The following is a 16147-nucleotide window of genomic DNA, read 5'->3' as shown; positions in this document are numbered from 1 at the left end:
TGTTCCCCCTGCCGAAGCGAGAGGGTGGTACATATTTTAACAATTTTATTCTTTTTAACAATTAATCTTCTGACGTATTTTATATTTCAGGACCTTTCCTGTACAAACATATACTTATTAGCCTCATCTTGCCCGGCTGGAATTTTTTGTCAATCACTCCGGGCGCGTCACTGATGCACAAGGTCTTGGCTCTCTTGATCCAACCCTTCCACAGCTTCACAATGTACAATAGCAAATACAAATAAAAATACAAAAAAACCTAAGGGGAACAATATACATTATTTATATATATGATCACAATTTTTGGACTTTTCAGGCAATTGCATTATTTTAAATCAATACTCCAATCGAGGAGATAAATCTCACTACTCTGTTGAAGAGGAGATGCAGAAGCTTTACTTTTATTAATTCCAATATTCTATTACTATGTTAGGGCCTTGCATTCCTAAATCTAGCTGTAGCCTTGAACAAGAGTTACTTAGTTATAGTATTTTTATTAATTGATTTACGTATCGCATCCTTCTTCTTGTCTATCATTGATGTTAATAACTTCTCTATTGTTGCCATTTTCAGGTCTATTATTTTCTCTGGACTCTGAGTACTGCCGCACTCCTGACACGTGCTCTACGTAAATATCACGCGACCATGCTATCGTTTCGGCAACCATTAGTTTCCTCATGAGGGATGCGTATCGCGGTGAAATGCGGAGGAGATCGAGGACGAACTCGTTCCCCGGGTCCCAAGCGCCCAGTGCGCCAACGACGAACGCGTCGACAACGACTCTGTAGCCGCGCCGCTGCAAGCTATCAGCCAAAGACTGATACTTGGCGATCTTACGCACTCTTGCCTCCTCTACACCCGCAAGAGTGTTTTCGAAGGGCACGGCCACATCGACGATGACGACGGACCTCGACGGCTCGTGCCTGACCACAATGTCAGGTCGCAGCGCCGAGACCTCGTCGGTGACACCCTGGACGCGTTGGTTGACCCGGAGCTCCCCTGGGAGCCGGATCGCCCGTACGAGCCTCTGGACGAGGTTGTCATGCCTCCGCTGCCTGGCGGCAGAATGGGGGCCGCAGTGTCCGAGTACGTGGGGAAGGGTTTCGGCGTCATATCCGCATCGCCGGCAACGCCTATCATCGTTCCCCCATCGACGCGCCCCATTTAAGGGGAGCACGTCGAGGCGGGCCCGATGGATGAAGCGCCAATCAGCGAAGCGGATAAACTCGCCCGTACGCATGAAGCGATTGCTCGCTGCATGGCGGGAAGTTGCGTCGAACACCTTCCCCTGGTCCGGCTTCTTCAGAAGCGAGGACATCCAATACTCGGAAACGGCGGCCCTCATTCTGCTGATGACGGTTGCCTTGGCAGACGGAGGGATCACAACCCGACATCCGTTCGGTGCTCTGCACGCCACTGAGAGTTCAGCTCGATCAGCGCAATACTCCCATCGAAAACCGAGACGTACGCTCGACCTGAGCGCTGCAGATCGCACCCTCGACCAGAACGACGAGCGCCCCGTCGTCGGCCTCGCCCAATCTCCCTCGAGCGAACCCGAGAGGTATTGTGCGAGATCCTCGTCTGTCGGATCTCGACGCAGCTTCTCGCGGGCAGCGATTTTCAACGTAAACCTTGCAATTTCGGAGACCGTCGTGTCCTCCGCATTCAGCATTTTGAATGCGTGGGCCACGAGGGTAACCTCAGCAAGGTCTGCTACCGGAGGTACTCCACATCCTCCCCTAGAGGGGGGGATATAGAGTACCTCCGGGCTCGCACGTTGGGGCAGGTTGAGCCACCCTTTCGCCACCCGTTTGATCGCTGCATCGAGATCCGACAAAAACGCTCGACGCATACTGGCTCCCCTCATCAGAAAATCAAGACGCGGCAGTATAAATACCGCCAACGTCTCAAGTTTCTGCCAAGGGGCTAGGAGAGAGCGATCCACAGCGTCCAGGTCGCCCAGCACGCCACGGATCGTGGTGTACGGCGTCTGATCCAGCTGGACCCCAGTGGGGACACCTAGATGCTCGTAGGGTTCTCCTTTTCCCAGAGCTGGAACGAGTTCGCCTCCGATCTCGAACTCTGTGTCTAATACCTCGTCTCGTCCTTTTACGTGTAGTGTCGCGCATTTTCGCGGGTTAAATGCAAGGCCTAATCTTCTTGCAATATCTTCAACAATTCTTAAAAGGTCCCGCATCTCCTCTTCATTTGCCGCCAACAGCGCGACATCGTCCGCGTACGCTAATGCTGTTATTTTCTTTCCAGCAATCGTATATCCGTGTCCTGATTGTATGGCAGCGCGGATCATGGGCTCGATCGCAATATTAAACAGGATAGGGCTGAGGGGGCACCCCTGCTTTACCCCTGATCTTATGGGTATTCTCTCCGTAAACCCCTCAGCCGTCCTGACCCTCGTCGAGCAGTCTGTATATAGACTGCTGACGATATTCACGACCGTCGATGGAACGCCAGCGTTGGCCAGCAAACCAGTGATGGTGGAGTGGGGGACCGACCCGAACGCGTTCGAGAGGTCCAGCCACGCCACCACCAACTCCTGTTTCCTCCGCTGAGCGTCTTCAAGGCTTGCCTGCAACACGAAGTTGTGCTCAAGACAACCTTCGTGCGGCAGGAAGCCCTTCTGGGATTCGGAAAGCCGTTTATTAGTAACGGCCCAGGAGGTTAGGCGGTCGGCCATGACAGCAGCGAAAAGCTTCGGCGTGGTGTCACCCATCGCGAGCGGGCGCCAGTTCGCCAGGTCATTCCGGTCACCTTTCTTGTATACAAGAACGGTGTTTGACTCCTTCCAACAGTCAGGAATACGCTCCATTTTGAGGCAGGTGTTAAAAAGCGCCGTGAGTAACCGCGCATCCGGGTCAACCCTCTTGAGGTCACCGTAGGTAACGCCGTCAGGCCCAGGGGATGAGTTCTTCATCCTCCCAAGTCGACGACGTACCTCGGTGATCTCAAAGGGCGAGACCAAGGAGGCAGTTCCTCGCGCTTCCTCGAAATGGATAGTCGGGAGGGGCCCCGGACAATCCCGGAGAGCATACATACCTGCAAAGTATTGCTGAACAGTGCTCAACAATACTTCGCAGTGTGGAGAGGAACCCTTGAGAACCTCTCGCACCGCACGCTTCCGGTTTGTCCGAAACAAGCGCTGAATGCGCGTCGCCTCCCGGACGTATTCCTGGCGGTTGGAAGGAGCTCCGGTCGCCGACGAACTGTCCGCGCGATGGTCACTCGCCTCCGCCCTCGCTCTGTTTGTTGGCCGGCCCTCTCGCCTCCTGGTGGCTGGATTTGCAGCCCGACCGGTTGACACGGCTCCATGCTTTTTGAAGAATTCCGCCACTTTCGCAGCGAAAGACTCCAGCCCCTGAGCATCGGAAACCCCTTCAGACAGCTCGACGAGAACTGACCGCTCGGCGCCTATCGCTTCCCGACTGCTTCGCTGAAGCAAGCCGGGTCGTTCGGCACCAGGCGCGCGCTCGACGCTCTGCCTGTCGGGGCACTCGACCTCGGGGAGCCGTGCTCGCCGGACCGGACTGCGCCCAATCCTCCTCCCGCGGCGCTCATCAGAGGACGCAGGGGTAACTGACCCCCGCCCGCGCGCCCCCGACGGTCTTCGGGCCTGGACGTTGAGGGGTTGTCTCCTGTAGCCTTGTAGGGCTGGGTCGACTGCCCTTCTAGGGAATTCAAAATCGTCGTCCTCGTTTCTTGCAGGTCTACGCGTGCTGTTATTGGCACCCCCTCGGCCCCTCCTGTTCTGCCCGTTCTCGCTCGATCTAAAAACAGAGCCCCGGTGTGACCCGGGGGTATTAGTCGCGCTGTTGGCGGTTTCACTTAACCTAGGACAAACACATCGACAACAACAATTATTATTAAAACTGATCGGGCTAGTTCCCCGATCAGTTACGTCACGTATAATTCTTGGGAGGCCCCGTCCCTTTGTCCTAGTTCCTGTGGCCTTCGGCGCCCGGACTAGGTCCTCTTCTCCTCCTCGTTCTCCTATTGCTTCAACCCGTGGCTGCCCTATTGGCGTCCACGGTAACGGGGTCGTCGAGATTCCCTCCTCGGTGGCTTCCAGCCGTCCAGCCCTTCGCCTCGGAGCCAGCGGCATGAAACCCCGCATTTCCTCCTCTTCTCTCTTCTCCTCCTTGTCCTCCTTCTCCTCCGGCGCCGCGATGACCGCTGGCGACGCCTCGGTTATCGCAGGCAGCAACATTCTTATTCTGGAGCGCCCTACTCCTGGGGACGCCTCGATGGTGTTGGCGTCCCCTCCTCCGCCCCCTTGTTTGGTCGTTGGGGGGCTATCCTTCTTGTTGTCCAGCCCAGGCGGTAAAGTCCTCGCCCGGGCACTTCTCCTTGTCTCTGGGCGCTCCTCTTCAGCCTGCTCGGTGACCTCTTCTCTCGCCGTCTTTTCTCCTTTTGGGGGTGTGCCGCCTCCCACCCCGCGCCTGGTCCTGGGGGAGGTCCGAGGGGGTTCGGTGGCGGCTCTGGCAGCCCGCGACCTTGTTACGGGTGCGGACTCCAGGAATGTGACGTCTACCTTCTTCCTCGAACCCCACGGAGATGTTCGCCCTCCCCCTACGCGCTCCGTCGTGACGGCGATTGCGGCCACCGGTCTGCTCCTTACCGAGGTCGTCGTCAGGGTGAGTGTCCCCGCCGTCGCGAAGGTGCAAGTGGCCGCCACTGTCGAGGTGGGGGGCGCGGTGGATGTTTTTGCGCCCCCTTTCTTTTCCTTTTCCTCTTCCGACACGGGCGGAAGGGATAGTGCCCGTGTCATCCTCCTCGTCGTTATTGTTGTTGTGGCGGCCGTTTGTCCTTTAGTCACCTCCGCATACGTGACGGCGGGGGTGGTCCTCCTCGATGAAAACGTTCGTTGGGGCGGGTCGGGTTGAGGTGGTTCCGTTGCAGCCCGGGTTCTTCTCCGTGTTGTTACACCCGGGCTTTTCCTCGTTGTTGGAGTTATTTTTGTGGGGGGAGTACCAGATGTTGGTGTACTCCCCCGTGAACCACCCATTGACACCGACCCGCCACTTGCGGCGCCGGTCCCCGCCGGTGTTGTACTGGTCCTGCCAGTGCTGGTCCTGCCAGCCATCGGTGCACCCGGTGTTGTGGTTACCGGCGGGGTTGCGGGGCTGGCCGCTGCTGAGGGTCGTCCTTCCTCTGTAGCCGGGCTGGACGGCGTTCCGCTCCTTCTCGCTGTCGCCGTCGTCGTGGTTCCTGCTTTGCCGGCTGCCCAGCTCGTCAATAGTGTAGGTCTCCCCGTTACCGACTTCGCCGCCGTCTTCGTGGTAGAGCTCTTCTTCGTCGACGCTTTCTTACCGGCAGCCACGGTAGTCCGGGCGCCCGTCGACGTTGTCCTGGAGCGGCGCGACGTTGTACTTAGTACGGTCGGTTGTCCTGTGGTAAGCGGAGACGGGACCCCCCGCGTCGTTTCGGCCGTAGCCTCGTCTATCCTATATCGCGACTCGGTAGAATCCCCCCCGGCTGGGTTTCGATTCTCATTTGTGCTATTATTATTACTTTCGTCTAGTTCCTTCTCATTTTCCTTTTCTCTTTCCTTCTCCTTTTCTTTATTCTTGCTGCTACCCGCGATCGGCGACGGGCGCGCCCCAAAGGCACGAGGAGATGCACTTCCCGGGTGCGCGGCAGCGAAATGCGCCTTCACCTTCTTTATCGCATAAGCGCTATCGTCGGTGAAGGCGCATCTGCTGCACACGAATCGCCGGGTCACGCCCTGGTGTCGGAGGCGGAGGTGCTTTCCAAGATCCTCGTGCCTCTGGTACGCGCCCGCCCCCTTTTGTAATGCGGCCCCTTCCCTGTAGCAAAACGGGCATTTAAATAATTCAGGGAAGGGGAAAGGAACTAGGACTTCGTTATTTTCTAAAACACATTCCAGCCGGGGGTTCGTCATCCTGATGTTTACAATAATAATAAATAAATAAAACAAACAAATAAATAAATAGACTCCCCTAGAAAACTAAATAAATAAATAAATAAGTTAAATTAATAAATATATGAATGTTCTAATACGCTTACGCGAGTCAAGTGTTACTCTACGCTACTAGTTTAATAATTAGGTATCTTAAAATTAATGACTAGATAAATAACTTACAAACTAATGACTAGAATTAACCTAATTATTAAACTAGAGTCAAAAACTAAAATAGAAACGCAACGGACGATGTACGGACGACCGTGCGAATCGTTCCGTGCGGCAATTTCGCGATGAAAACCACGAAATTACCACAGAGAGACCGGATACAACTGCTATCGAACTGCACGAGTTGTAAAGGGACTCGTGCACCTCGATAATTAACGGCGAAAACAATTAATTAATTAATCTACTGCAAAGAGAACAATAGAGTTCTCGAATTGTCTACCTGTAACGATCGAATTCGACCGGTACAGGAGCTCAAAAACTACTCGCAAAAACAGTGACTGGGGGACAGGGGAAGGTGAGCTGCTATCGATTTGAACTAACGTTCGCACCGATAGCAGGGACGAACAAAGAGGTAAACACCTACTCCGCGAGCAATACCGCGACCGCTGAAGGCGGTTCGCGGCGCGTGTTTCGAAAATCGAAACGTCCACCTGTAAACTCTAAGTTCTACTTAGCGCCTCCAGGGGCACCACTCTACAGTACGCTACACTACTGCCCTCCACCGCCAGAACCAGTCACTCACCGCCAGTCTGTCGCAGTCCCTCCGCCAAGGCACTTCGCGAGTCGCACAGCCGTGCCGCACGTGGACGAACCAACGCGAACGCGGACGCGATAAAACTTTAGACGCAACACTATGACTAGAGGAGCCAGAATATTTTTGCACAATGAATTATGTGGGCCGCGTCCTGCGGCACTGCAAGGCAGGTACGACCCGCGTCGGAGTCGGAGCAAGCCCCGGAGTCCGACCGATTGCAAAAATAAGATTAATATTCTGACTCCCCGATGGGGAGTGTATCAGATATTAAGCTGATAAGAACAGATAAATTGGACTTTATTTTAACAGTAAATGTTTCCCTGCTTCCGAAGTTGCAGGGTGTTACATTGGCTTATATATCACAATTATTCTTATGTATATAATTAAAATATAATATACTATTAAGTGCATCACCCTAGTTACACACTTTAATCGAGAATTATCACAACTATGCCTTTAGCGGTATTTTGTTTTAGGCGCGTCATATACTCACAAGGCCAGCGTCCTCTTGGGCTGGACCTTCCACAGCTCCGGTTGTCACAAGTTTCAAAAAATAAAAATACAAAAAATTCTACAGGGAAACATCCGTGGGATTAATTGTACATATCTAAACAGTCCTTTATATACATTAGCAAAACAATGATTTCATTATATTGCACATCATTGTAGATGATCAAGGAGGAAATGCATCTTACAGTTCAATATCACTAATTATACTAAATATGCTGGGCCTCGCCTTTTCCTATATTTTGGCAGTTACTCGATTAATTTGGTTCAATAAAATAAAATAAAATATTTTAGTTTATTTCATTTTGTGTCCTGTTATTCACGTTGCTTTCAATGTCGTTAGGATTTTGCATATTTGATTCCTTGTATTGCCGTATCCCTGAAACGTGTTCTACGTATATGTCTCGGGACCAACCGATTGTCTCTGCTACCATCAATTTTCTCATGAGTGAGGCATATCGTGGGGAAATTCGGAGGAGATCGAGGACGAACTCGTTCCCGGGATCCCAGGCGCCCAGTGCACCAACGACGAACGCGTCGACAACAACTCTGTAGCCGCGCCGCTGCAAGCTATCGGCCAGAGGCCGATACTTGTCGATCTTGCGCACCCTTGCCTCCTCTACTCCCGCAAGGGTGTTCTCGAAGGGCACGGCTACATCGATGATGACGACGGTCCTCGACGGCTCGTGCGTTACCACGATATCGGGTCGCTGCGCCGAGGACGCGTCGTTGATGCCCTGAACGCGTCTGTTCACCTTTATTTCCCCCGGGAGCCGGATCGCCCGTACGAGCCTCTGGACGAGGTTGTCATGCCTCCGCTGCCTGGCGGCAGAATGGGGGCCGCAGTGTCCGAGTACGTGGGGAAGGGTTTCGGCGTCATATCCGCATCGCCGGCAACGCTTATCATCGTTCCCCCATCGACGCGCCCCATTTAAGGGGAGCACGTCGAGGCGGGCCCGATGGATGAAGCGCCAATCAGCGAAGCGGATAAACTCACCCGTACGCATGAAGCGATTGCTCGCTGCATGGCGGGAAGTTGCGTCGAACACCTTCCCCTGGTCCGGCTTCTTCAGAAGCGAGGACATCCAATACTCGGAAACGGCGGCCCTCATTCTGCTGATGACAGTTGCCTTGGCAGACGGAGGGATCACAACCCGGCATCCGTTCGGTGCTCTACACGCCACTGAGAGTTCAGCTCGATCAGCGCAATACTCCCATCGAAAGCCGAGACGTACGCTCGACCTGAGCGCTGCAGATCGCACCCTCGACCAGAATGACGAGCGCCCCGTCGTCGGCCTCGCCCAATCTCCCTCGAGCGAACCCGAGAGGTATTGTGCGAGGTCCTCCTCTGTCGGATCCCGACGCAGCTTCTCGCGGGCAGCGATTTTCAACGCATATCTTGCAATTTCGGAGACCGTCGTGTCCTCCGCATTCAGCATTTTGAATGCGTGGGCCACGAGGGTAACCTCAGCAAGGTCTGCTACCGGAGGTACTCCACATCCTCCCCGAGAGGGGGGGATATAGAGTATCTCCGGGCTCGCGCGTTGGGGCAGGTTGAGCCACCCTTTCGCCACCCGTTTGATAGCTGCATCGAGATCCGACAGGAACGCTCGACGCATGCTGGCTCCCCTCATCAGAAAATCAAGACGGGGCAGTATAAATACTGCCAGCGTCTCAAGTTTCTGCCAAGGGGCTAGGAGGGAGCGATCCACAGCGTCCAGGTCGCCCAGCACGCCACGGATCGTGGTGTACGGCGTCTGATCCAGCTGAACCCCAGTGGGGACACCTAGATGCTCGTAGGGTTCTCCTTTTCCCAGAGCTGGAACGAGTTCGCCTCCGATCTCGAACCTCGTGTCAAGTACCTCTTCCTTTCCTTTTGTATGTAGCGTTGCGCATTTCTTGGGATTGAAGGCGAGGCCCAGTCGCGTCGCAATATCTTCGACAATCCTCAGTAATTCCCGCATTTCCTCCTCGTTGGCCGCCAACAGCGCGACATCGTCCGCGTAGGCTAAGGCTGCTATTTTCCGTCCAGCTATCGTGTATCCGTGGCCCGACTCCACGGCTGCGCGGATCATGGGCTCGATTGCAATATTAAACAGGATAGGGCTGAGGGGGCACCCCTGCTTCACTTCCGATTTAATTGGGATTCTCTCCGTGAACCCCTCAGCCGTCCTGACCCTCGTCGAGCAGTCTGCGTACAGGCTGCTGACGATATTGACTACCGCCGGTGGAACGCCAGCGTTGGCCAGCAAACCAGTGATGGTGGAGTGGGGGACCGATCCGAACGCGTTCGAAAGGTCCAGCCACGCCACCACCAACTCCTGTTTCCTCCGCTGAGCGTCTTCAAGGCTAGCCTGCAACACGAAGTTGTGCTCAAGACAACCTTCGTGCGGCAGGAAGCCCTTCTGGGATTCGGAAAGCCGTTTATTAGTAACGGCCCAGGAGGTTAGGCGGTCGGCCATTACAGCAGCGAAAAGCTTCGGCGTAGTGTCACCCATCGCGAGCGGGCGCCAGTTCGCCAGGTCACTCCGGTCACCTTTCTTGTATACAAGAACGGTGTTTGACTCCTTCCAGCAGTCAGGAATACGCTCCATTTTGAGGCAGGTGTTAAAAAGCGCCGTGAGTAGCTGCGCATCCGGGTCAACCCTCTTGAGGTCACCGTAGGTAACGCCGTCAGGCCCAGGGGATGAGTTCTTCATCCTCCCAAGTCGACGACGTACCTCGGTGATCTCAAAGGGCGAGACCAAGGAGGCAGTTCCTCGCGCTTCCTCAAAATGGATAGTCGGGAGGGGCCCCGGACAATCCCGGAGAGCATACATACCTGCAAAGTATTGCTGAACAGTGCTCAACAACACTTCGCAGTGTGGAGAGGAACCCTTGAGAACCTCTCGCACCGCACGCTTCCGGTTTGTCCGAAACAAGCGCTGAATGCGCGTCGCCTGCCGGACGTATTCCTGGCGGTTGGAAGGAGCTCCGGTCGCCGACGAACTGTCCGCGCGATGGTCACTCGCCTCCGCCCTCGCTCTGTTTGTTGGCCGGCCCTCTCGCCTCCTGGTGGCTGGGTTTGCAGCCCGACCGGTTGACACGGCCCCATGCTTTTTGAAGAATTCCGCCACTTTCGCAGCGAAAGACTCCAGCCCCTGAGCATCGGAAACCCCTTCAGACAGCTCGACGAGAACTGACCGCTCGGCGCCTATCGCTTCCCGACTGCTTCGCTGAAGCAAGCCGGGTCGTTCGGCACCAGGCGCGCGCTCGACGCTCTGCCTGTCGGGGCACTCGACCTCGGGGAGCCGTGCTCGCCGGACCGGACTGCGCCCAATCCTCCTCCCGCGGCGCTCATCAGAGGACGCAGGGGTAACTGACCCCCACCCGCGCGCCCCCGACGGTCTTCGGGCCTGGACGTTGAGGGGTTGTCTCCTGTAGCCTTGTAGGGCTGGGTCGACTGCCCTTCTGGGAAATTCAAAATCGTCTACCCTCGACGCAGTTCTTCTCGTGCCGTTATTGGCACCCCCTCGGCCCCTCCTGTTCTGCCCATCCTCATTCGATCTAAAAACAGAGCCCCGGTTTGACCCGGGGGAATTAGTCGCGCTGTTGGCGGCATTACTTAACCTAGGACAACCACAACAACAATTACAACAATTATTAAAACTGATCGGGCTAGTTCCCCGATCAGTTACGTCCCGTATAATTCTTGGGAGGCCCCGTCCCTTTGTCCTTGTCCCTGTGGCCTTTGGCGCCCGGACTAGGTCCTCTTCTCCTCCTCGTTCGCCTATTTCTTCAACCCGTGGCTGCCCTATCGGCGTCCTCGGTAACGGGGTCGTCGAAATTTCCTCCTCGGTGGCTTCCAGCCGTCCAGCCCTTCGCCTCGGAGCCAGCGTCTCCTCCTTTTCCTCCTTCTCCGCCGGCGCCGCGATGACCACTGGCGACGCCTCGGTTATCGCAGGCAATAATATCCTCATTCTGGAGCGCCCCACTCCTGGGGACGCCTCGATGGTGTTGGCGTCCCCTCCTCCGCCCCCTTGGTTGGTCGTTGGGGGGCTGTCCTTCTTGTTATCCAGCCCGGGCGGCAAAGTCCTCGCCCGGGCACTTCTCCTCATCTCTGGGCGCTCCGCTGTAGCCTGCTCGGTGACCTCTTCTCTCGCCGTCGTTTCTCCTTTAGGGGGTGTGCCGCCTCCCACCCCGCGCCTGGTCCTGGGGGAGGTCCGAGGGGGTTCGGTGGCGGCTCTGGCAGCCCGCGACCTTGTTACGGGTGCGGACTCCAGGAATGTGACGTCTACCTTCTTCCTCGAACCCCTCGGAGATGTTCGTCCTCCCCCTACGCGCTCCGTCGTGACGGCGATTGCGGCCACCGGTCTGCTCCTCACCGAGGTCGTCGTCAGGGTGAGTGTCCCCGCCGTCGCGAAGGTGCAAGTGGCCGCCACTGTCGAGGTGGGGGGCGCGGTGGATGTTTTTGCGCCCCCTTTCTTGCCCTTTTCCTCTTCCGACACGGGCGGGAGGGATAGTGCCCGTGTCATCCTCCTCGTCGTTATTGTGGTGGTGGCGGCCGTTTGCCCTTTCGTCACCTCCGCATACGTGACGGCGGGGGTGGTCCTCTTCGACGTAAATGTGCGTTGGGGCGGGTCGGGTTGAGGTGGTTCCGTTGCAGCCCGGGCTCTTCTTCGTGTTGTTATTCCCGGGCTTTTCCTTGTGGTTGGCGTTATTTTTGTGGGGGGAGTACCAGATGTTGGTGTACTCCCCCTTGAACCACCCATTGACACCGACCCACCACTTGCGGCGCCGGGCCCCGCCGGTGTAATGCTGGTCCTGCCAGCACTGGTCCTGCCAGTCGTCGGTATGTCCGGTGTTGCAATTACCGGCGGGGTTGCGGGGCTGGCCGCTGCTGAGGGTCGTCCTTCTGTAGCTGGGCTGGACGGCGTTCCGCTTCGCCTCGCTGTCGCCGTTGTCGTGTTGCCTGCTTTACCGGCTGCCCAGCTCGTCAGTAGTGTAGATCTCCCCGTTACCGACTTCGCCGCCGTCTTCGTGGTGGTACTCTTCTTTATCGACGTCTTCTTACCGGCAGCCACGGAAGTCCGGGCGCCCGTCGATGTAGTTGTAGAGCGGCGCGACGATGTACTCTGTACTGTCGGTTGTCCAGTGAGATGCGGAGACGGGACCCCCCGCGTCGTTTCGGCCGCAGCCTCGTCTACCCTATGTCGCGACTCGGCAGAATCCCCCCCGGCTGGGTTTCGATTCTCATTTGTACTATTGTTGTTACTTTCGTCTAGTTCCTTCTCATTTTCCTTTTCTCTTTCTTTCTCCTTTTCTTTAATCTTGCTACTACCCGCGATCGGTGACGGGCGCGCTCCAGAGGCGCGAGGAGATGCACTGCCCGGGTGCGCGGCAGCGAAATGCGCCTTCACCTTCTTTATCGCATATGCGCTATCGTCAGTGAAGGCGCATCTGCCGCACACGAACCGACGGGTCACGCCTTGATGTCGGAGGCGGAGGTGCTTTCCAAGATCCTCATGCCTCTGGTACGCGCCCGCCCCTTTTTGCAATGCGGCCCCTTCCCTGTAGCAAAACGGGCATTTAAATAATTCAGGGAAGGGGAAAGGAACTAGGACTTCGTTATTTTCTAAAACACATTCCAGCCGGGGGTTCGTCATCCTGATGTTTACAATAATAATAAATAAATAAAACAAACAAATAAATAAATAGACTCCCCTAGAAAACTAAATAAATAAATAAATAAGTTAAATTAATAAATATATGAATGTTCTAATACGCTTACGCGAGTCAAGTGTTACTCTACGCTACTAGTTTAATAATTAGGTATCTTAAAATTAATGACTAGATAAATAACTTACAAACTAATGACTAGAATTAACCTAATTATTAAACTAGAGTCAAAAACTAAAATAGAAACGCAACGGACGATGTACGGACGACCGTGCGAATCGTTCCGTGCGGCAATTTCGCGATGAAAACCACGAAATTACCACAGAGAGACCGGATACAACTGCTATCGAACTGCACGAGTTGTAAAGGGACTCGTGCACCTCGATAATTAACGGCGAAAACAATTAATTAATTAATCTACTGCAAAGAGAACAATAGAGTTCTCGAATTGTCTACCTGTAACGATCGAATTCGACCGGTACAGGAGCTCAAAAACTACTCGCAAAAACAGTGACTGGGGGACAGGGGAAGGTGAGCTGCTATCGATTTGAACTAACGTTCGCACCGATAGCAGGGACGAACAAAGAGGTAAACACCTACTCCGCGAGCAATACCGCGACCGCTGAAGGCGGTTCGCGGCGCGTGTTTCGAAAATCGAAACGTCCACCTGTAAACTCTAAGTTCTACTTAGCGCCTCCAGGGGCACCACTCTACAGTACGCTACACTACTGCCCTCCACCGCCAGAACCAGTCACTCACCGCCAGTCTGTCGCAGTCCCTCCGCCAAGGCACTTCGCGAGTCGCACAGCCGTGCCGCACGTGGACGAACCAACGCGAACGCGGACGCGATAAAACTTTAGACGCAACACTATGACTAGAGGAGCCAGAATATTTTTGCACAATGAATTATGTGGGCCGCGTCCTGCGGCACTGCAAGGCAGGTACGACCCGCGTCGGAGTCGGAGCAAGCCCCGGAGTCCGACCGATTGCAAAAATAAGATTAATATTCTGACTCCCCGATGGGGAGTGTATCAGATATTAAGCTGATAAGAACAGATAAATTGGAGTTTATTTTTCAATTAATGTTTCCCCACAGCCGGAGCTGCAGGGTGATACATAAATCTCTTAACATCAACACAGTACAATACAATAATATTTCGATATCACCCGCATTTGGAAATGTTTTTCTTAAATGCAAATTTAATTTATATTTTCAGCTTGCCTTCGTGTCACTCTTCTTTACATTCAGGCGCGTCATTTCTATATCAAGTTGTGGTCCTCTTGGACCCACACTTCCGCAGCTTCGCTTTTCCACGATAAAATAAAAATACAAAAAACCCTAAGGGGGAAACATATCATTTTCAATATAATCCGATTTCTTGTATATATAAATCTCCGCATTTATATGAGGAGGAGATGGGGCATTCAATTCAGTACAGTTCAATAAGTTAGAATGGAGTAAAATAGAATAAAATAAACAAAAACAAAATGTACTACAATAGACTAGAGTAATTCAAGATATGCAGGGCCTCGCATTCTTTTAGTTAATGCCGTTGATGCCATTTTTGTCCAGTGCACTATTATTTTACTTTGCTGTTGCGTTTTCTGACTCTATTTATTGGCTCTATTCAATTGTCATTTATCGTGTTTCTGTCATTTGTGCTGTTTGGTCTCGTATTATTTTCAGCAGTATATTGTCGGATCCCCGACACGTGTTCCACGTAAATATCCCTGGACCATTTGATTGTCTCCGCGACCATTAGTTTTCGCATCAAAGAAGCATATTTAGGAGATATACGGAGGAGATCGAGGACGAACTCGTTCCCGGGATCCCAGGCGCCCAGTGCACCAACGACGAACGCGTCGACAACAACTCTGTAGCCGCGCCGCTGCAAGCTATCGGCCAGAGGCCGATACTTGTCGATCTTGCGCACCCTTGCCTCCTCTACTCCCGCAAGGGTGTTCTCGAAGGGCACGGCTACATCGATGATGACGACGGTCCTCGACGGCTCGTGCGTTACCACGATGTCGGGTCGCTGCGCCGAGGACGCGTCGTTGATGCCCTGAACGCGTCTGTTCACCCTTATTTCCCCCGGGAGCCGGATCGCCCGTACGAGCCTCTCGACGAGGTTGTCGTGCCTCCGCTGCCTGGCGGCAGAATGGGGGCCGCAGTGTCCGAGTACGTGGGGAAGGGTTTCGGCGTCATACCCGCATCGCCGGCAACGCTTATCATCGTTCCCCCATCGACGCGCCCCATTTAAGGGGAGCACGTCGAGGCGGGCCCGATGGATAAAGCGCCAATCAGCGAAGCGGATAAACTCGCCCGTTCGCATGAAGCGATTGCTCGCTGCATGGCGGGAAGTTGCGTCGAACACCTTCCCCTGGTCCGGCTTCTTCAGAAGCGAGGACATCCAATACTCAGACACGGCGGCCCTCATCCTGCTGATGACGGTTGCCTTGGCAGACGGAGGGACCACAACCTTGCGCCCATTCGGTGCTTTACACGCCACTGAGAGTTCAGCTCGATCAGCGCAATACTCCCATCGAAAGCCGAGACGTACGCTCGACCTGAGCGCTGCAGATCGCACCCTCGACCAGAACGACGAGCGCCCCGTCGTCGGCCTCGCCCAATCTCCCTCGAGCGAACCCGAGAGGTATTGTGCGAGATCCTCGTCTGTCGGATCCCGACGCAGCTTCTCGCGGGCAGCGATTTTCAACGCATACCTTGCAATTTCGGAGACCGTCGTGTCCTCCGCATTTAGCATTTTGAATGCGTGGGCCACGAGGGTAACCTCAGCAAGGTCTGCTACCGGCGGTACTCCACATCCTCCCCTAGAGGGGGGGATATAGAGTATCTCCGGGCTCGCACGTTGGGGCAGGTTGAGCCACCCTTTCGCCACCCGTTTGATCGCTGCATCGAGATCCGACAAAAACGCTCGACGCATACTGGCCCCCCTCAACAGAAAATCAAGACGCGGCAGTATAAATACTGCCAGCGTCTCAAGTTTCTGCCAAGGGGCTAGGAGAGAGCGATCCACAGCGCCCAGGTCGCCCAGCACGCCACGGATCGTGGTGTACGGCGTCTGGTCGAGCTGAACCCCAGTGGGGACACTTAGATGCTCGTAGGGTTCTCCTTTTCCCAAGGCCGGAACGAGTTCGCCTCCGATCTCGAACCTCGTTTCTACCACTTCATCTCTACCTTTTGTGTGCAGTGTTGCGCATTTCTTTGGATTGAATGCGAGGCCCAGTCTCGTCGCAATATTTTCCACGATCTGTAATAG

At 54.6% G+C, this 16147-nt stretch overlaps 2 pseudogenes; both read right to left on the bottom strand.

Annotated features, from left to right (window-relative positions):
- Nucleotides 1–6835: 6835 nt before the first annotated feature.
- LOC143266173 (U2 spliceosomal RNA) lies at nt 6836–7017 on the bottom strand (annotated as a pseudogene).
- Nucleotides 7018–13771: 6754 nt separating this feature from the next.
- LOC143266175 (U2 spliceosomal RNA) lies at nt 13772–13950 on the bottom strand (annotated as a pseudogene).
- Between the last annotated feature and the right edge of the window lie 2197 nt (nt 13951–16147).

The sequence above is a fragment of the Megachile rotundata genome, unplaced genomic scaffold (genome assembly GCF_050947335.1).
Source record: "Megachile rotundata isolate GNS110a unplaced genomic scaffold, iyMegRotu1 scaffold0057, whole genome shotgun sequence".
In the NCBI taxonomy this organism is placed as follows: domain Eukaryota; kingdom Metazoa; phylum Arthropoda; class Insecta; order Hymenoptera; family Megachilidae; genus Megachile; species Megachile rotundata.
The sequence above is the reverse complement of the archived record's forward strand: the minus strand, read 5'-3'. Positions and strand labels throughout refer to the sequence as shown.